We start from the raw sequence: 22846 nt of genomic DNA, 5'->3' as shown, positions 1-22846 counted from the left end.
ACTTTCCATTCCTAAGTTCACTTAGAATTATGGTTTCCAATTCCATTCAGGTTGCTGCAAATGCCATTATTTTGTACCACATTTTCTTTATCCATTCATTGATTGATGGGCATTTGGGCTGGTTCCATATATCTGCAATGGCAAATTGTGCTGTTATAAACATGCGTGTGCAAGTATCTTTTTTGTATAATGACTTCTTTTACTCTGGGCAGATACCTAGTAATGGGATTGCTAGATCAAGTGGTAGATCTACTTTTAGTTATTTAAAGTGGTCTGTCTTGGGGAATGTTCTATGTGCTGAAGAATAGAATTTATATTCTGCAGTTGTTGGATAGAATGTTCTGTAAATATGTGTTAAGTCTATTTGTTGTAGGGTATAGTTTAAGTCCGTGATTTCTTTGTTGACTTTCTGTGTTGATGACCTTTCTAGTGTTTTCAGTGATATATTGAATTCCCCACTATTACCGTGTTGCCATCTATCTAATTTCTTAGGCCTAGCAGTAATTGTTTTATAAATTGGGGATCTTCAGTGTTAGGTGCATGTATACTTAGAATTGTGATAGTTTCCTGTTGGACTAGTCCTTTTTCATTATATAATGTTCCCTGTTTGTCTTTTTTAACTGCTGTTTCTCTGAAGTTTGTTTGGTCTGACATAAAAATAGCTACTCTTGCCCGCTTTCGTGTCCATTTGCATGGAATATGTTTTTCCACTCCTTTACCTTAAGTTTACCTTGTGTGTTAGGTGAATCTCCTGAAGACAGCAGAAACTTAGTTGGTAAATTCTTATCCATTCTGTCGTTCTGTGTCTTTTGAGTGGAGCACTTAGGCCATTTATATTTAATGTTAGTATTGAGATGTGAGGTACTATTCTATTCATCATACTATTTGTTGCCTGAATGCCTTTTGAAAATTATTATGTTATTGTTACATAGGTCCTGTGATATTTGTGCTTTAAGAAGATTCTATTTTGGTGTAATCTGAGGATTTGTTTCAAGATTTAGAGCTCCTTTCAGTAGTTCTTGTAGTACTGGACTCGTAGTGGCGAATTCCCTTAGCATTTGTTTGTCTGGAAAAGACTGTATCTTTCCTTCATTTATGACGCTTAGTTTCACTGGATACAAAATTACTGACTGATAACTGTTCTGTTTAAGGAGGCTAAAAACAGGACTCCAATCCCTTCTAGATTGCAGGGTTTCTAAAGCTGAGAAATCTCCTGTTACTGATAGGTTTGTCTTTATAGGTTACCTGATGCTTTTGCGTCACAGCTCTTAACATTATTTCCTTTGTCTTGACTTTATATAACCTGATGACTATGTGTCTAGGCAATAATCTTTTTGTGATGAATTTCCCAGATGTTCTTTGAGCTTCTTATATTTGGATGTCTAGATCTCTAGCAAGGTCTGGGAAGTCTTCCTTGATTACTACCTCAAATACGTTTTCCAAACTTTTAGATTTCTCTTCTTCCTCAGGAACACCAATTATTCTTGAGTTTGAATGTTTAACATAGTTGCAAATTTCTTAAAGGCTTCATTAATTTAAAAAAAATTCTTTTTACTTTGTTTTTGACAAATTTAGTTAATTCAAAAGCCTAGTCTTTGAGTTCTGAAGTTCTTTCTTCTGTTTGTTCAGTTGCATTGCTGAGACTTTCCACTGCATTTTGCATTACTGTAAGTATCTACTTGATTTCCAGAAGTTGTGATTATTTTTTATTTATGCTATCTATTTCACTGAATAATTTTCCTTTCAGATTCTGTGTCATGTTTTTATGCCTTTAAGTTGGACTTCACCTTTTTCTGGTGCCTCCTAGATTAGCTTAATAATTAACTTTCTGAACTTTTCTGGCACTTCAGGGATTTCATCTTGGTTTAGATCCATTGATGGTGAGCTGGTATAATCTTTTGGGGATGTTAAAGAACCTTATTTAGTCATATTACCATAATTGTTTTTCTGGTTCCTTCTAATTTGGGTAGACTGTGTCAGAGGAAAGATCAGGGATTCAAGGGCTGCTGTTGAGAATCTTTTGTCCCATGGGGTGCTCCTTTGATGGGGTATTATCCCATTCCCCTAGAAATGTGGCTTCTTGAGAGGTGAACTGCAGTGATTGTTTTTGCTCTTCTGGGTCTAGACACCCAACAGAGTTACTGAGCTCTGGGTTGGTACTGGGGAGTATCTGCAAAGGGTTCTGTGATATGTGATCCTATCCTGTGCTATGATCCATCTTCAGGTCTTCCAACCAGGGTTACCAGTACCTACTTCAGTGGAGGTAGTAGGGGTGTGAAGTGGACTCTGTGAGGGTCCTTGGTTGTGTTTTTATTTAGTGCACTGGTTTTGTATTGGTTGAACTCCAGACAGGAGGTGCCAATTTCAAGAGCACATCAGCTATGGTCCTATAGGGAAGATGCAAACTTGCCCTACAGACAATCGTTGTAGGTTAAGCATTCAGGTTTCTCAGAAAGTAGGCAGGGCCATAGGCCTACCAAGAGATTATGATCTTTGTCTTTGACTACCAGGGAGGATAGAGAAAGACCACCAAGTTGGGACAGGGATAGGTGTTTCTGAGCTCAGCCTCTCCTTGAGCAGGGCTTACTGCAGCTGCTGTGGGTATGGGGTATGGTTCCCAGTCCAATAGAGTTATATTCCAAGGGGGATTATGGCTGCTTCTGCTGAGTCATACAGGTCACCAGGGAAGTGAGGGAAAGCTGGTAGTCACAGGCCTCACCCTACTCCTGTGCAGCCCACAGTCCTAAAAGCAGGTCTCACTCCCACCATGCAGCCACAACAAGTCTATTCCCAGGCAGCTGGTGACCAGGGCTGAGAACTTACCCGAGGCCATGAGCCTCCCTGTTGAAAAAGCAAGACAACTCACAGTTTTTTGGCATCCCAGGGAGCCTGCAGGGGTAATACAATTCCTTCAAAGGGTTTGTGGATTCTCTCAGCTTTCCTGGTATGTTCCTGCATTCGTTCTTGGAGCAAAGATTCATGATGAGAGTCTTCACATGCTGCTCTGTCCATCCAAGTGGGAACTGCAAGCTAATCCTGCCTCTTATCCGTCATCTTAATCATAGTGAATTATTTTGAATATCTAATATATTTAGTCTTCCCTGAAAAAGAATCTGCATGGTTCTAGGGAAATATTCTTTATTAATATATTTTATTTAGATAATAAGAAAGCAGTAACAAACATATATTGAGTATTCATGATGAACAATGTACTGACATATAAAAATGAAGTTACAGTCTTCTCAGATGCATATTATTGTCAAGCAGAAGATAATTTTAATATTGAAAAGATCATAGAAGTCACATAAACCAATATGCTTCTTTGTCAAAATAATTTCTTTACAACATATTGAAGAGATAGTCATCCTTTTTTTTTTTTTTTTTTTTTTTTGCCTCCATTGATGGGATTCATTTACTCTTGCATGCTCACATAGTGTGATAGAACAAATTAAAATATGCGTAATATTTGTTGTATAATCAATGATGACAACAGTATGAATTGCACAACTAGAGTATTACCTCCAACTAATACTTGCTGGAATAACAGTTAAATTCCAACTGAACTGGGGAAAACAATAAGCTACTTATTGCATGTTTACTTATTGCATGTTGCAGACATCTGAGAAGTGTTTAAAAATATTAACTTTAACCCAAATCATTAATTATAATGTTTCAACAGGTGGAAAAGTAAATAATACACAGTATAATCATTCAGAGGGGGGTGTAATAATTAGTGGCTTAGATACAACGAGAGACTAGAATTCCACATTGAGTAGAGAAGAAGGATGTGAAGCATTACCCAAAAAGCATTCTAATAAGAAAGTGCATGATAGGTTGTGGCAGTTGAACCTAATTATTAATTCGTGGAAGCAAAGTCAGAGTTATAAATTAGATTATTGAAGGTGTTGGGTGTTACATAAAATATTCAGCTCTCTTTTCTAAGTCAATTGCTCCAAATCCTATTAGTCAGATTTTAATGATAGACAAGGAAACTTGTAACCGAAGAAATCTGTTAGAATATGAATTCTTAAGCAAGATTGCATCCATGAACTCAGACATTTGGTGTCAAATTTTGTACTTAAGTTTGTATGTACTTTCTGTGTGTAGAGAGAATGTATTAGACATGACTAAGTTATACTGTATTAAAATACGAACCCCAAACTTCAGTGATTGTAGACAAAATAGTTTTTTCACTAGGCTACCATCCTATATGGGTAAGTGGGAGACTCTGCTGCAAAGTCACACAAACTAACAGAGGCTGTGTAGTCTTATATTTGCATCATCTATAATACAAGAGTTAGTCTGTGACCACTTTGAAAGTGGAAGAGACTGAAGTATCAAAGTCTGTCTTTCTTTACCTAAAACTAGATGTAATACACAACTTATCCTCACATTTTTATTTACATAAACTAAGCATATTGTTTTGTTCATGTGTGCTGGCAAGTAAACTCTTCCCTATATCCAGGTGTAAAGGAAGAACCAAACTGGGTGACTGCTAGTAATATCTCACAATTTGTAAATCCATTCTTAAAAGTTCATGGTAAAGTTTATGACTAAAGAGTGGTTAGGACTATTTGCAGAAATACAATGTAGTAGTTTAGACATAAGTGATGAGGATCTGTGATGACAGAAGGGGTAGAGAAATATGGAGGAACAAAGGGAAGAAAGAATAGAAAAAACAAAGTAGTTTTTTATTTCCAAGTGATTGCTTCAATTTTTACCCAGAAAGTTGGGAAATCATTAGGAGTACTGTCGGCATTCATAGTAGAGATTGATTGCTGTGGGTAAGTGGGGGCATAAATGGTTGATACTAGTTTGGGGAATTTGATTAAATTAGTGTAGTACAGTTGTTTGTGCTGGGTAGCAGTTGGACATTGACTGAAATAAAAAATAAAAAATCAGGAATAAAGTGTTAGGTTTGGAAGTAACTTACATTATAATTGGGCTTATTACAGTGAATAACCAAAGATGTATACCCATGTGTAAGAGATAAGAGGTGCATATAGAGCCAGGCAACAACATATTGAAAGACTTCAGAGGTCAAAATGAAGAATAAGATATTATGACTACAGAGGAAAAGATCAGCCTTCCATTGCAAAAGTGTTGAGGTGGTCAACAATGAACGATAATGACAAAAATGTGAAGAAAAGTAAATGGATAGTGTATATTTGTGAGTATTTGCTGTTAAATATTACGTACCTCTTTTTTTCTATTAACACATTTGCTCATATGTTAGGATATTAGGATGTTTCCACATTGGAAAGGTAATTTTTATTTTCTTTAAGGTTTTGAACCTGTGAGAGATTGTGGTCAGAACAGGTTGGGAGTAAAAATCCAGTGAATGGCGAGAAACTTGAGGTTAAAAAAAAGTCATACATTTCTAATGCATGGTAAAAGACTATCTCAAAGTGATAAAGTTGTGGTTCTCTATTTTATTACTTGTTATTGTTGTTGTTTCCAAGAAGGTGATCTAAGACTTTAGCCAACTTGGAAAAAACAGAAAGTGGTTAAGTAATTAAAGTTTTGAGATAATGGATGGGATTATATGAAGAATATTAAAATATAAGAAAAGGAGTGTATTAGCACATTTTCATGCTGTTATAAAGAACTGCCCAAGACTGGATAATTTATAAAGGAAAGAGGTTTAATCGACTCACAGTTCAGCATGGCTGGGGAGACATAAGCAAGCTTACAATCATGTCAGAAGGTGAAGGGGAAGCAAGGCACCTTCTTCACAAGGCAGCAGGAAAGAGAAGTGCCAAGCGAAAAGGAAAGAGCCCCTTATAAAACCATGAGATAGATCTCTTGAGAACTCACTCACTATCATGAGAATAGAATGGGGGAAACTGTACCCATGAGCAAATTACCTCTGCCTGGTCCCACCTTTGACATGTGGGGATTACTGGAATTAAATTTGAAGTGAGATTTGGGTGGGGAAACAGAGTCGAACCATATCAAGGAGTATTTAGTCTTTGAAGGAGGAAGGAATTCTTTCTCTGAAAAAAAAAAAAAAAAAGAAAGCGAAAGAATAATAAATAAAGCAATTTTAAATGCAAGAATTACAAAGGAATCAATGACAGGGTATTTAGAATTGTTTTTACCTGTGCAAATATTGCATCTATCTTTAAATTCCATCAGTTTATTCAATCATTTTAGAAAATCAGTTCAGTTTGGGAGAAACCTGTCTTTTCTATAACGTTAGTTTTGTTGACTACATTTATAGTTTCTGTTATTTCCAGAAGTTGTGTTCTTATTACTTATACATAAATTAAGAAGATATATATTATATATATCATACATATATATAATACTATTAATTTATTCCTTTTGAATCTCTCTAAGTTCTTCATGGAAACAATGAACAGAGCCTCATGAGAAAGTACCCACATAGAAGACAAGCAGAAGGTCAATTTCTCTAGTAACATACCTGAAGGATATATTATTTTCAATTTTAATGTAGCATTACTCAATATTTTACTTATTTTTCCCACAGAAAATCCTGTGTTCAAGTTCTTTAAATTCTTTGAAATAGTTTTCTTGGCCCAAATTATTTAGTGACATAATCATCATTTTCACTGGGATGGAGAAGGATGATTTTCTCTCTTAGACCAAATGACATATAACAAATAAAGCATTCAATGCATGTAATAGAACCTACTCCCAATATGCACATACATTCTATAAAGCTGTCTGATTGAATATTTAAGAAGCTTACAGAAATAAAAAGAAAAAGATTTTGCCTACATTTAATTTTTCAAATACAATAAAGTGTGGAACTTGACAATTCAGTAATAATTGTGAAAATTTGGGGAGAGAGTTTGAACATAGCTACAAAATGGTAGCTATGTAAGTGGTATCCATTGATATCACTTACTGAGGATTTTGTTGATTTATTTATTCATTTGACAAATAATTATTGACTTCTTATTTTGTCCAGCTATAAAGGTAGGCTATTGGTCTTGGGGTAATGAACTAAATAATTTAGTGTTTAAGTGTTAAAATGAAGATGCTTAATACTTTCCATGAAAATTTTATAAAGCAGCACTACCTAGCCATGAGAAAATAGGCTAAGTTATAGAAAGAAAAATATGTCACTTGAGCAGACTTGACCAAAAGTTACCTTGGTCGACGGAATATTTGACAAGTTAATGACAGGAGTGAAAATGAAAAGAAAAAGGCATCCCAGGAAAGAGGAGAGTTTAAGACATCGAGGGGTGTGTAAATGTGCTGCATTTGGGAACTGGTGGGAGAGGTCAAGATAGCTGAAAATGAGAGTATATAGTAGATATCCTAGGAAATTAGGCTGAAAGGCTATCCGGAAGCTATATTATAAAGTTCACATGTTGCATGCTGAGTTTAAAAGATAGCAAAAGGAGAAATAGTTTTCTGGAAGAAACATCTAAGAATTGGCCAAAAAAGATGTATGTAGGTAATTAAGCACAAAATAATCCCACCATAATGTTTACAGTGTCTATATCATCAACACTTGTCAAATAAACTAGTAGTAGCCAATTACAAATCCATCTGTGAAATAAAACTCTCTACACAACTCATTGTTAATTTATGACATATTTGCTTTTCATAATACTTGTTGTAAATAACGCTAAGGCAGAAACTGTTCCTACAAAATCCTGTCTTTCAATGTTCATATCAGAGGACTTACTTTTAATATTATACAATCTGCTCATTGGTTTATCATAATAAAAGATTAATTTTGAGGGACTTTTAAATGATATCCCATTCAATTTCAAAGTTTATGGACTATCTGAGAGCCATATGCTCCTAAATGTCTTCTCTGCCATCAAGACCTTTACAGAACCTCTTTTTCTCACTCTCCATTCTCTTCTTCCACATCTTCCTTCTAACCCACTCCACTTCAGGAAGTCCCCAGAAACCCTCCATAGGCACCATCCCACTTTGTTTCTGTGGTTGTGTATTTTGATTTTTTTTTTCCTCACTACCTGTCTCTCAGGTAGTGAGAAAGCCCTTCAAGCCAAGGTGAACTGAGACTAAGGACTAAAAGTCACGTGAGAATAAGTGTAACTATTTCCATCATATTATGGGTGAAAACGGCCCCTGTGGATAACATTGTAATATAATTATCATTTGTAAATTGCTTCAATAGATATCTTTATTCCAAATTATAATAAAATCAGTTACAACTAACATTTGAAAACTTAAAGTTTGTTTGGATTTGCCAATATTTTATTTACTTGACTACGTTTTCTCCCTAAAACATTTGTCAGCGTGCAACCTCTTCATATAGGTTGTCGCAGATAAGAATTCTATAAATTGTTAATTAAGTGAGAACTTTCAGACATCAAGAATAAATTGGGGAATAGAATGCCAAACCATTATTTTGGTCATACCCGGAAAAACAGCCATTGGAAGCCATGAGATGGAAAAGTTTGTGTATATGCAGGGCCTTCTACTTGGTTGCTTACCGACGTTTTCGGTAACAACACTGAATATTGTTTTTAGTTCTGGGTCTAAGAAGTCGCAGTTATTGAATCATTTAACATTTCTAATTGACTACAAGTGGAAAAGGCATTCACACATGGACACCTGTGTAGTTGTTTATCTTGAATATTGCTAGCATGCAAACCTAACAATTTCAACCCCAGTCTTACACCATTTCTTAAAAAGAGACGAGGTGTTCAAAATCTCCCTTCTCAAGGAGAATAGACATCCCCATGATAGAATGTGCACACTATTTTACGTTTATTTCATGAAAGCCAAATATTACAATTGCAGGCATAGTAGAGAGATACAGTCGGTTTGGTTTTAGATCACCATAAGAAAGCAAATATCACAAGAAAGTCAATCAAACACATTTCTTCATTTTCCAGGACATATGGAAGTTATGTTTAAATTCTACTATATTTAGTGTGCAATAGCATTATGTGTCAAAAAAAGTGTGTACATTAATTTAAAATGGATTATTGATAAAAAATAATGGTAAAAATCATCTGAGCCTTGACACCTTTTAGAGATTTTGATGGGGTAGGGTCATGTCCTTATGGGATTCTATTACTCCCTATATTGCAGGGGGTGCCTCACTCCCCTGCGATGTGGATCATAAGAGCCAGGAGGGGAGAGGGGGTGGCTATTACTCCCCATATCGCGGGGGGTGCCTCACCCTCCTGCGTTCTGTGTCCATTATTACCATTCTCTTTTTTTCTGGTATCAGTAACAATTTCACAGGGTGTGTGTACACAGCCTGCGATATGAAAACTAACAGCATCCTCTGCACCTCCGCATATTAGGAACCATATCATACCATGGGTGTACGCTTTTTGCGAGATTTGGGGTAATGTCATCCTTGGTTTCCCTGAATATTCGGGTAAATGTCACAGGGCGGGTGTCCACCCGCTACTCTGTTGGGAGGCACATCCTCCATTAGCTGCTGGAATTTAGGAGCTATATCACAGATGGGGTGTAGAGCCACTGTCATATCTCAAGTGGTATCATGTTCTCCCCGACTAGTTGTGAGGAACAATATCACGGGCGGTGTATACCTTCTGCCGTATTGGGAGTAATATCATCATCTCTTCCTTTAGATGATAGGAACAAGATCACAGAGTGGGCGTACACCCCGTGTATTTTGGAAGCAATGTCATTCACTCTTCTTCTTGATTTTATGATTCATATCACACTCATGGTGTACACCCCTTGCTATATTGGGAGTAATATCACCTATCCCCATGTGGTTATTAAGGACAAAATCACAAGGTGATGTACACGTCCTCCGTTATAGGGAGTAATATCATCCACTCACCCCCTGGATATCAGGAACCACATCACAGAAGAGTCGTACACCTCCTTCGATATCGTCAGCAATATCATCATCCTCTTCGCACCTGGATATTAGGAGCAATACCACGGGGGGTCGGGGGTGTACATCCACTGTGAGATCCAGAGTAATATCAGCCTCTTTCCCGCTGGATATTAGGAACTATATCACAGGTGTGTGTGCACCTTCTGCGATATTGGGAGTAATATCAGCCTCTACCCCACTGCCTACTAGGAACAATATACGGGGTGTGGGTGTTACACCCCCTGCGATATTGAGAGTAATATTATTCTCTTTTCTCTCTACCTTAGGAACTATATCACAGGGGTCTTTACACCTTCTGCGATATTGGGATCAATGTTATCCTCTCCCACCCCCGAATATCAAAAAGAATATCACAGCAAGGTGTACACCCCTTGAGAAATGGCCAGTAATGGCATCGTCTCTACCTTTGGATACTAGGAACAACATCACAGAGGGTGTGTACACCCCCTGCGATATTGGGCATAATGTTATCCTCTCTTCCCCTGGATATGAGAAACAATATTGCTGGTTGGGGGAGGTGGAGTACCTTAACAACAGTATCACTGGGTGGGTGTACACCCGCTGCGATAATGGGTGTAGTATCATCCTCCCTTCCCTAGGATACTCAGAACGATATCACAGGAGGGCTATACAGCCCCTGCGATATTGGGAGTAACATCATCCTCTCCCCGCTCTCGACATAAGGAACAATAACCCAGGGTGAGTGTACATCCCTTGCGATATTGGGCGTAATGTCATCGTCTCCCAACGTGGATATTGAGAATAATGTCACAGGGGGGTGTACACCTTCTTCGATATTGGGAGTAGTATCATCCTCTCCCCTCGCGATTGTAGGCAAAATATAGAAGGGGTCTTACAACTCGTGCGATATGGGCAGTAATATCCTCTCCCCACCTAGGTATTAGGAACTATATCACAGGCGGCTGTACACTTCTCGTGATATTGGGAGTAATATCATCCCCTCCCATCATGGATATTAAGAACAATATTACAAGGGACGTACCCCCACCCCGCGATATTGAGTGTAACATTATCCTCTCCCCTTCGAGATATTAGGAACAACATCGCAGGAAGTGTGTACAACCCCTGCGATATTGGGGGTAATATCATCCTCTCGCCCTGAATGTAAGAAACAATATCACAGGAGGATGTACACCATCTGCGATATTGGGAGTAACATTGTTTTCTCCCCCTCTGGATATTCGGAACAATATCACAGTGGGTGTGTACACAGCCTGCGGTATTGCCACTGGTATCATCCTCTCCCTCCCAGGATATAAGGAACAATGTCACAAGGGGGTGTACACCCCCTGCGATATTGGGGGTAATATCTTCCTCTCCCCCGCTGGCTATTAGGAACAATGTCACAGAAGGCATGTACACCCCCTGCTATATTGAGACTAATATCATCCTCTCGCCCCTTGGATATTAGGAACAGCATCATAGGGGTGGTGCACACCCCCTGTGACATTGGAAGAAATAGCATCCTCTCCACCTTTGGATGTTAGGGACAATATCACGGGGGAAGTCTGCACCCCCTGCGATATTGCGAGTAATATCCTCTCCCCCCTGGATATCAGGAACAATTATATTAATTATTAGTATTAATAAATATAAGTACAATTAATACTAATCATCGATATTAATAATTACCATAAAGAGAGTAAAAGTTAATACTGATTAAAATATTCACAATTACAGTTAATAATTAACAGTAATATCACTATTAATAATATAATAATCATATCAGTTTTTCATGTTAATTAAATAAATAAGTGACATTGGTAATAAAATAATAATTAATATTAAGATTAATAACTAATATTGATAAATGACATGAATAGTAATAATTCATCCATGCATAATCATATACTTATATTTATTAAAAATTAATAACATTATGCTATTAATTAATATTAGCATTAATAATTATTAATAAAACTGATGTTTGGTAATTAATAATATTATTGCTCCTAATACCACAAGGGGTGTACACCTACCTGTGATATTGTTCCTAATATCCAGAGACGGAGAGCATTATATTAGTTTTAATATCAGAGTAGGTGTACACTCACCCTGGGACATTGACCCCAATATCCAGGGCCTAGAGTATGACATGACTCCCAACAGAGCAATGAATGTACAGCCACCCGGTAATATTGCTCCTAATATTCACGGAAGAAGCCTATGATATTATGCCCAATATGGCAGGGAGTGTACACCTCTTCTGTGATATTGTTCCTAGTATCCGGAGGGGGAGAGAGTGATAACAATTCCAGTATTGCAGGCTGTGTTCACCCACCCTGTGATATTGTTATTAATATCCTGGAAGGGAGAGGATGATGTTAGTCCCTATAGAGCAGGAGGTGCACACCCACCCTGGGATATTGTTCCTAATACCCATGGAGGGGAGAGGCTGATACTACTCCCAATACGCCAGGGGGTGTACATCCACCCCGTGATATTGATCTTAATATTCAAAGGCTGAGAGGTTGATATTACTCGAAATATCACAGAAAGTGTACACCCCTGTGTGATACTGTTCATGATATCCAGAAGAGGAGAAGATATTACTCCCCATATCACAGGAGGTGAACACTCACTCTGTGATAACTTTCCTAATATGCAGGGGGAGAGAGGATAATATTATTCGCAATATTGCAGAAGGTGTACACCCCCCACCCCTGTGATATTGTCCTTAATACTCCAAGCCGGAGAAGATGATATTACTCCCAGTATCACAGAAAGTGTACACCCCCCAGTGATAGAGTTCCCATTATCCAGGAGGGAAGAGGATGATATTACTTTCAATATCGCAGGGGGTGTACAGGCCCGCAGTGATACTGTTCCTAATTTCCACGTGGGAGAGTATGATATTACTCCCAATATCGCAGAGGTCATAAACACTCCTTTGATATTGTTCCTAATATCCATGGCAAGGGAGAGGATGACCTTCCTCCCTATGTTGCAGAGGGTGTACACCAGTCTTTGATATTGTTCGCAATCTCTAGAGGGGGAGATGATAGTATTCACAAATCGTAAACACGCTGTGTGTCCACTGTGGATCCCAATATCCAGGGAGGGATATTACTTCCCTTATCGCGGGGGATGTCCATCCCGCAAGTCATATAATTTCTTATATCTAGCAGGAGAGGATGATATTGCTACCAATATTGAAGAAGTGTACACGCCCCCTGTGATATGGTTCCTAATACCCACGTTGGGAGAGGATGATATTACTCTCAATATCACAGGGGCTGTACACACTGCTTGTGATGTTTTTCCTACCATCCGGAATAAGAGAGAATGATATTACTCCCAACAGTGCAGGGAGTGTACCCTCCCACCATGTGATACTATTCTCAATAGCTAAAGGAAAAGAAGATAATATTACTCTTTGTAGTGCAGGGGGTGTACACCCACCTGTGATATTGTTCCTAATATCCAGGGAGGGAGAGCATGATATTACCCCCAGTCTCGCCGTGGGTGTACACCCACTTTGTGATATTGCTCCTAATATCCAGGGGGTAGAGCATGATATTACTCCCAATTTAACAGTGGGTGTACATCCACCTGGGGATATTGCTCCTAATATTCAAGGAAGGCGAAAGTGATATTACTCCCAATATCACAGAGAGTGTACAATCCTTCTGTGATATTGTTCCTAATATCCGGTGGGGGAGAGATGATATTACGTTCAATATCGCAGGCTGTGTACACCCACCCTGTGATATTGTTCCTAAAATCCAGGAAGAGAGAGGACAGTATAACTTACAGTCGGAGGTGTACACCCACGCTAGGATTTTGTTCCTAATATCAAGGAGGGGAGAGCATAATATTACTCCCAATATGGCAGGGGGTCTACATCCCCCCTGAGATATTGTTCTTGCCATTCAAAACAGGAGAGGATGACATTACTCCAGATATCGAAGAAGGTGTAAACCCCCGTGTGATATTGTTTCTAATATCCAGAAAGGAAGAAGAGGATATTAATCCGTGTATCACAGGAGGTGTACACTCACTCTGATATTTTTCCAAATATGCAGGGGGGAAAGAGGATAATAATATTTCCAGTATTGCAAGGGTCGTACACCCCATGTGAGATGGTCCTTAATAATATTACAAGGTGGAGGGGAGGATATTACTACATATATCGCAGAAAGTGTACACCTCCCAGGGATATTGTTGCCATGATCCTGGAGGGAAGAGGATGATATTACTTTAAATATCACAGAAGGTGTACACGCCCCCAGTGATACTGTTTCTAATTTCAATGTGGGAGAGGAGGACATGATACCCAATATCACAGGGAGTAGAAACACTCCTGTGATACTGTTCTTAATATTCAGGGAGGAAGAGGATGATATTACTGCCAACACACACGGGTGTACACATTCTGTACACCGAGGGTATACACACGTCTGTGAAATAGTTCATAATTTCCAGAGGGAGAGATGTTATTACTCACAATATCGTAAACAGGCTGTGAGTCTACTGTAGATCATAATAGCCGGGGGGGAGAGGGGGTGGCTCTTACTCCCCACCTCTCGGGGGGGTGTCTCATCCCCCTGCGATGTGGATCGTAAGAGCTGGGGGAGAGTGTGGGGTGCTATTACTCCCCATATCGAGTATATGGGAATATTAGCCTTTCAATAATGTCTGTGCTAAATCAGAGATTTTAAATGAGGCCTTTCTGTATGACTACCAATCATTTAAATCAGATCATGGTAAGTAACTTAAGAGTTTGGGGAATGTTTTCAATACTATCAGCGATTTCATTTTCTATAATGTTCAGCAAAGATAACATAAAATTGAAGAACGCATAGAAGTATTCACTCCCTAATTTCTTCTGTATGTTTTTCCACTTTCAAAATGGAGGCCTACTCATTCCTGGAGGATGATGATGGAAATGATGGTGAAGCTGATGATGGCGAGGAGGTAAAGGATACCTCGGAAGAAATGAGGCCTAACCTTGTAGTTCCTAGCATTCTGATTTTAGGTTATTTTGTTTTGTTTTGTATATGTTCTACCAAAGCCAGAACAAGATACTTTATATAGTGAACGCAGCAAAAACTCATATTTAATAAGCATTTAATATGAATAGCAGGTGTTGCGTGCTCTACAGGCATTATCTCACGTATTGCCTCATAAGTAAAGAGTGTTTTTATTCTCATTTTTTTGACAAGAAAGTTGGCTGGCAGAGAGGTTAAGTAACCCACCCAAGTCAATAAGCTGATTACTGACCTGAGCCAAGATTTGGACCTAAGCATTGTGCAATACATTATCTCACTTAATCTTGACGATCACCTGTGATCGTTGTACTCTGCTAGCCTGAAAAGTGAACTGAAGTTTCAAAATACTAAATAACCATAAATTTGTTTCCATTAAAAAGGGTTTGAGCTTTACTTTAAGAAACAGAAAGAACCTGCAGTTTCCATATACTATGTTGTGAAGTCTATTTTAAAAAAAGAAAAAAATAGATAAATTTACTCACCCTAGCTTTAGAAAAATGCTTTCATTGTAACTCACTTCATCAGACTTTCTGGGTCTTAATGCTGTAAGTTGTGGAGCCAATTCAAATTAATATAATTTATCAAAGTTAGAGTGTGAGGTCAGGAAGAGAGAAACCCCTCAGCTAAATAATAATATAATAAAAGATTATGTAAAAATATAATAATACAATAAAAGAATAATCAAATAATTTTTTATCTTAAAAATGGACATTTAGGAAGCTGTAGTTAGAGTTCTGCTTTTTCTCTGGGAAATCATTTTTATGTATTTTAAGCTAGAAAATATTGATAATCTCACGGTTCATGCACAATTTGAATACCGAATTCCTACCTCAACAAGAAATTTTTCATAAATGTCTGTAGTCAAAGAAGCAATCTACCCTTTGCAGACTTTTAAATGTTCTGAAAGAGAACACAGCTTGTCATATTCATTCATCTTAGTAAATGTATTTTATTATATGCTCAGTGAAAGATGAGTCCTATTCTTCTCTCTCCTATTCTTGACATTTTTGATCAGACTCCATAGCTCAATGGGAAACTATTTATTTTTACTTTTTCTTCTTTAGGGTGATGGAAGACATTAAAAAATTATAAAATATAGAGACTTATTCCAGTGTGTTCACTTTCAAGTTTCAGTTGATGCAGTGTTCATTTTTAGTATGCTGTGGTGTCTTAATTGCTAGTATTTATCATGGGTTAATTTACTTATATATAATTGTTTTTTCCTCACTTTTATCTTGTACAAAGAGAGTGTGCCAAAAAAATCCATCAAGAATCAGGAAATTTATTGAATCCAAATGGGGTTATGCTTTGGCAATTGCTGTTTAAAAATAAATAAATAAATAAATAAGCAGAAATCATGGATGTCAATGATATTACCATTTACATAAAGACAATTTTCGTTGTGCTGTGTTTTAGTATCAAAGCAGAGAAAAGCATATCATATCCGTAGCTCTCCAACTGTTAGTTCAAAACCAGTACACTGAAAGATGTTACAGTTTAACTTTTAACTAGATTTAGAACTAAATTAGAAAAATTTGAACTTAAGACCCTTTCCTTTCCAAATTACATAGTTTTAATGACTATTTAACTTTTAATTAAGGGTTCAAGCAATTTATTCCCAATAAGTATTGTGACTATTAAGATTAATCATAACTTGTAATAGCTTTTAAATTAACAGGTCTTTCGTTTAACAAATCTTTGTGGAGTAGGGTAAAAAATAATTACATTTTATTTCTCTTAAATGTAATGTGTTAGTAATTAAAAATTCTAATTTTCTATGTGAAATAAATACTTTGGTTTAAATATAAAGGGATGTTAGCAAAGACTGCATTTTGTAATTTAAACTGAAGTCACAGGATATACCTATTCATTTGTTAATTTTTCCTTAAACCTTCTGATCATACTTTCTTGTGATTTTTTTTTGAAGATAATAGAATTTCCCTAACAAAAATACCCTTCAGGATATGTTCAAGACTTGTAAAACTCTGAAATAAAGTAAATTAAGGTTGAAAAGTGCAAATAATGCTCCCCCCAAAAGTACAGATGTGGACAGGGGCAGAGTATATTTCCATACAATGACCTGGAAGCACCTTCTACACATTTTAGAAGATAATTTATTGATCAAAGTGCCTAAACATATTTTGAAATAGGAAAACTACATGGATTATAGGCTGGTATCATATCCTATCACTAGAAAAGGTATTGAAGTTTCTAAGCATAGCTTACCATTGAGTTGCTAATCAGAAGTTCAGTATATCAGACCAATGCAATATGAACAAAATTTTACTAAAATGTCCACTTATTAAGTTCACTAAAAGAACAAAGACAATTTCTTTCCTCAAATACTAAAAGCAACATTATAAATAAAGGCATAAAATTAACCTTGTAGGTCTTAACTATTTCTTATAATTATAATTCAAGTCATATATAAAGTTTTAAGTGTATCTGATATGAAAAAGGCCAAAATTAAAACACATGCATTCTGAAATTTAATAAATAGATGATATAACTAATTTACTGCTTTAGACAGCAATGAAATAGTATGCAGAATTTCTGATTAAAATATTTAAAGTGATCAAATTAATTCTCTAGGTTCTTTAAAAATTTTTAGTCAAATTAGAATGAATTTTTAAAGTAGCAAAAAAATGTTCTATATATCATACTTGAAAAATTATTCAAAAGTTTTGTTTCATTTTTAAATTGGTACAAATGGCAAAGCTATTTCATTTCTGTAGATTCACAATCAGTCATAAATATGAGTCACAATGCTTTTTCTTAACTTTTGGGAGAAACCATTTAAGTAAAAAAATAGACTCAGTAAAAATAAAATTCTTGTCAACGTTTGGCTTACGGACTCACCCTCCGTCTTCTCAACATTTCTGCCTCTATTGGCAATAAAAGAAGAAAGTTTAAATATAAAAGCATGAAATACTATAGATAGGCCTATTTTGGAAGATTCTAATATAACTGCTTCAACTGTTTAAAACATGCATTTCTCTTAATGTTTCTTGCAACAAGGCCACCCTACTATATCAACTTATTCAGATAATTCATTAAATCCAGTGGGGAATAAAATTAGGTAGATCAGGCTTTTACCACAAAAAAGAAAGAGCTTGTTGCCTAAGTTTACCTTTAATATCTTACCTTTTTTTTTTTTTTTAGCATAATGGCAATAGAATATAAGATTAAATTTGAAAACACTTGGATATAAAACGGTAAAACATATGTTTTAAAATATATAATTATTATTCTAGAAATAATTGAGGAATTATGATGTGATATAAGTGACTTAGAGATAATGTCAGAAAAATAAGTTTAAAACTTTAGGTAGGTTATAGGTAAAACAAATTCCTAGCCTGGTATATGACATTCCATTAGAGTATAAATTAAAGATAGAGGGCAATAAAATATGATTTCCTTCTGCTTTCTTTTTTTTCTGTTTGGCCTTGTAAAATCCACACAAATTTACCTTCCGAAGTTACTTGCATTTGAATATTTTATATTAATAGATATATCAGTAATCAGTTTTAACAGATGACTGTTTGCATGTGGAAGAAGGAATGGGAAATACACTCATGATGAAATATTAAAGATATCTAAAAATTCTTTGCTACTTTTCTTATTTGGGTAGCAAATGGCAGTACAATTTCCCTCTCCTGGAATCTGGGATGCATTTAGTGACTTGTTAGATTATTAGAATGTAATGCAGACTAGGTAATAGGAACTTCTGCAGCTTCGACCCAGGGCTCATGGAACACTCTCCCTTTGAAAACCAAAGTGGACAAAAAAAAAAAAAAAAAAGCCAAGCCAACCCTGAGACCTTAGTGTATAGGCCAGAGGACTATTTCAAATCTACTACCAAGCCCACAAAGCTTTCCTCTTTTATAATATCAGAGCTTTTTTCACCTTGGCCTTTCATTTGATTCTTATGGTTTGTATTTCTCCGTTAAAATTTCCCATCTATTTATGCATGTTACCTATCTTTTTCATTAGATCCTTTAAAATATTAAATACAGATATTTTAACATCATTATTGGAAAGTGGGTTATGGGTAATCTCTGAGTCAGATCCTTTTGATTGTGTTGTTTCTGGACAATGTGTTGGGGTTTTCTCCCCCTTATGTTGTTACATATATTAAAATAGTATAAATTATCATTTTAAAAATTAAATACTGGATGTCATGTGTAAAACAGTAAATGCTGAGGCCAATAGTATTTACGTCTTGAAATGAACATGCGTCTTCTCTCAGGACATTAAAGTATGAGTTGAGATAGTCAAGGCAAGGAATGAGGTTTAGGTTTTGTTTTCACTTTGACTATGGTTAATGTCAGTGAGCCAGTCTTCAAATTCCTCCAGTGGTGGCCTGCTGTTTTATGCTCAAGGTGGGGACTGTAGTCTCAGAGGTTTTTTTCTCAGTGTTAGTTCTTCATCAACAACTTTTAACATTTTCTCCCCATCCTCCAACTCTCACCCTGTGCTTCTGCCTTTTCTCATCCTTAGACTTCTCTGTTAGGCTCATGATCGGTCAGGAATGTTCTTTGTTCTAGTCCAGCCTCAGTCTTAAACAGGCTCTTTGAATCTGAGACAAAATTGTGTGAACTTTCTCGGTATGTTTGCCCTTTCCTATGGCAGTCAAACTTTGCTTATACTCGTAGTTGGTCTTAGGAGTTTCCTTTCCTTCCCTCAGTGGAATGAGTCCTATGCTTGGTAGCAACAGAATATCTTGGGCCCAAGATGGTTTTCTACTTCCCTTCAGTAATAGAGGGGTTTATTAGTTTTTTTCTACCCTTCCTCTAGCCACGAATGTCTTTTCCTATACCTTGGGAGCAGCTATGCTGTCTCTGCATTGTGGCTTAAGTCTTCTGCTTCCTATAAAAGAAACGTCCAGAGAAATGAGCGCTATTATGTGCCTGTGACCCCGCAAACACTGATCATGTACTAAATTTCGTCATTACTGACAGAGCTTTTTTTCAGTCTTCTCGTCTTCTTCTTCCAATTTCTCTTTTCTCTCTCTCTCTCTCCTGTTCTTTTCTTTTTTGTTGTTTGTTTGCTTGCTTGCTTGTTTGTTTGTTTGGTTTTTGTAAGCACCCAGTGAAAGCATGTAGGAAAAAGCTAAAAGAGTATCATTTTCACTTAGGTCTGTGGCCCCAAACTATTCAAAAATGACATGCTATCCCATATTTGGCCTTTGGTCAGTTATTAAAATTTACCTGATTTATTTATATCCACTTAAATGGTGGCCTGTGCCCCTTCTTCCAATGCTCTACCACAGGAGACACAATCTGTGTGCCCTGACTCTCCTTGTGCTTTGTTCTGCTTGGAATTCATGTTCCTTGGTTGCCTCATGCCTTCAGTTTTCTGATGGGTTCAAGGAAAGTTATAATCTGACTTTTTCTCATTGTTACTGTAAAAGCAACATTATTTAAAGCTTTTTACATCTTAAGTACAAATGGAAGTCCAGCTGATTTGTTATTGTAGTTGTATGTGCAAAATAATTCTGAAACTTTTCATGAAATATAATAGGATCGAGCAAATATCTAAAAGTATGATGTTGCTGGAGCCAGAGTTCTTACTGTGAAGCAAGAGGGAAAGCAAGAAACAACTGTCTAGAAACAGAATCAGGGCTCATTGCTCAACAGTTTTCTAGATGGATATAAATTAGCAGAAAAGAAATATTTTGACAGTCCTTCTAATGCCTGAAATTAATCCCCTTCACAATACTATAGAATTCTATATTTATCAATGAGACTTGCTGAAAGTAAAAATACTATTATAATATTTATAACCAAATAAGCCACTCTTCTTACCAGTTTGTAAATGTGTCCTTGAATACCAAAAATAAATGACACAACCAATCAAAGCAAATAATTATAAGATAAAAATATTTATAGAATAAAAGAGTAAATTACTTTTCTAGTATTTGCTATGCTGAATATTGTAAATGGATATTCACTTGTATAACCATTTCTACTGATAAAACAAGCAACGTGTTCATTTTATATCTATATTATTTTTGGTAAAATACGTCTCTTCTTTAGGTTTGCTATGAAGAAAGTCATCATTCAATCATCAAAACACATTTATGAAGATGAAGTGAAATTGGCAAAGAGAAAACTGAATGTCCCTGAATAAAACCTGTATATCTGGATAATTATGTTTCTGTGAATCATTTTTGAGAAGTTTGTACATTTCAAGGTTTCATTTTGGAACTGAAATGAAAATGAAAGAATCTGTTCTTATAAGATTTACAGAAATTCTACTGACTCAAGTGATCTCAAGAGCTGATACAAGTACCTGAACTTTTTCACTTTTTCATAAAGCTTCTTCTGTCTCCATTACTTTGCCAGTCATCTAGCTTGTAACTGTTATGTCTGACTTCATTCTTGATTTCTCCCACCTGATTTCCCTTCCTTCCTTTCTTTCTTTCTTTCTTTTTCTTTCTTTCTTTCTTTCTTTCTTTCTTTCTTTCTTTCTTTCTTTCTTTCTTTCTTTCTTTCTTTCTCTTTCTTTCTTTCTCTCTCTCTCTCTCTTTCTTTCTTTCTTTCTTTCTTTCTTTCTTTCTTTCTTTCTTTCTTTCTTTCTTTCTTTCTCTCTTTTTTTTTCTCTCTCTCTCTTCTCTCTTTCTTTCTTTCTTTCTTTCTTTCGTCCACTTTATTTCTCTTTCTAATCACACTCCTCTCCTTTCTCCCAGAGGTAATCATGATCTGACTTTTATGATAATCATTCTCACTTTTTCTTTTCTTTGTTTCTTTTTTTTTTTTTTTTTTCATTATACTTTAAGTTCTGGGGTACATGTGCAGAACATGCTGGTTTCTTACATAGGTATACACTTTCCATGGTGGTTTGCTGCACCCATCAACCCGTTGTCTACATTAGGTATTTCTTCTAATGCTATCCCTCCCCTAGCCCCCAAACCCTGCTTTCTTATTACAAACTTTTGTGTCTGACTTCACCAAAGTATGAACTTTTTACTCATTTCTCAACGTATTGCAAACATCGAGGCCCAAACCCTCTTTTGATTAATGTAACCTCTTTTCAAGATTTCCAATATTTCAGCTTCCTTGTCTCTAACCTGATCAAACTCTATTTACATCTTCTTTCCTAGTTGATTTGATCACAGTAGAGACTTAATTTTTAAAAATTATGTCTGAGTGAAAATAGCGCTATCTATCAGTAGGCATTATAATACAAAAGTGCTGGGAAGCACTTTAAATAATGCCGAAGGGAGGAAGGGAAGTGCTGGGTAGAGGACAGTGTGGTCCCTGGCTAGGACTCCACCCCCACAGACCTAAGTGAAGACAGACACTCCTGCCTTCCTACCCAAATGTTACATTTCCCAAGATCACCCTGGCCCACCACACCCGCCTCCTGGGCCTATAAAAACCGGAGATCCTAGCAGGCAGACACACGGGCGGCCAGACATCCAGAGGAGCACATCCGCAGAAGCAGCAGCAAGGGAAGTGGAGAGGAGCTTGTCAGCAGTCACCTGCTCGCCAGCGGGCCATCGACCAGCAGAAAAACGCGGAGTTTGGCCGGGGCAGTTGAAGAAGAGCCCGAGCCGCCAGCTGCCCGACTCCAGGGGAAAACTGTTTCCCTTCTGGCTCCGCCATCCGCTGAGAGCTATTTCCACTCAATAAAACCTTGCACTCATTCTCCCATCCCACATGTGATCCGATTCTTCCTGTACACCAAAGCGAGAAGCCCCGGGATACAAAAGTCGCTCTGTGCTTGTGATAAGGAAAGGGGTGTAACTGAACTCATTAACACAAGCCGCCTATACATGGCAAACTAAGAGAGCGCCCTGTAACACAGGCCCACTGGGGCTTCAGCTGTAAACATTCAGCCCTAGACACTGCCATGGGTTCGGAGCCCCACACCCTGCCCTTCTGTATGCTCCCCTAGAGATTTGAGCAGCAGGGCACTGAAGAAGCGAGCTCCCATCGCATGTCCTGCGAGGGGGACAAGGGAAACTTTCCCGTTTCAATTGTTGTATATC

General features: G+C 37.0%; 1 long non-coding RNA gene across 2 annotated transcripts in view; it reads left to right on the top strand.

Annotated features, from left to right (window-relative positions):
• Positions 1-21001, top strand: part of LOC105489116 (uncharacterized) — a 114159-nt gene extending 93158 nt beyond the window's left edge. The window contains exons 2-4 of one of the 2 annotated variants that reach the window (XR_011612555.1): positions 4956-5170; positions 14717-14776; positions 20889-21001. This is a non-coding gene — a long non-coding RNA (uncharacterized lncRNA). The remainder of the gene's footprint in view (positions 1-4955; positions 5171-14716; positions 14777-20888) is intronic. The other variant, XR_011612556.1, reaches the window with a different exon arrangement.
• The last annotated feature ends 1845 nt before the right edge of the window (positions 21002-22846 follow it).

Source organism: Macaca nemestrina, chromosome 14 (assembly GCF_043159975.1).
Source record: "Macaca nemestrina isolate mMacNem1 chromosome 14, mMacNem.hap1, whole genome shotgun sequence".
Taxonomy (NCBI): Eukaryota; Metazoa; Chordata; class Mammalia; order Primates; family Cercopithecidae; genus Macaca; species Macaca nemestrina.
This window is presented reverse-complemented; position numbering and strand designations above follow the sequence as displayed.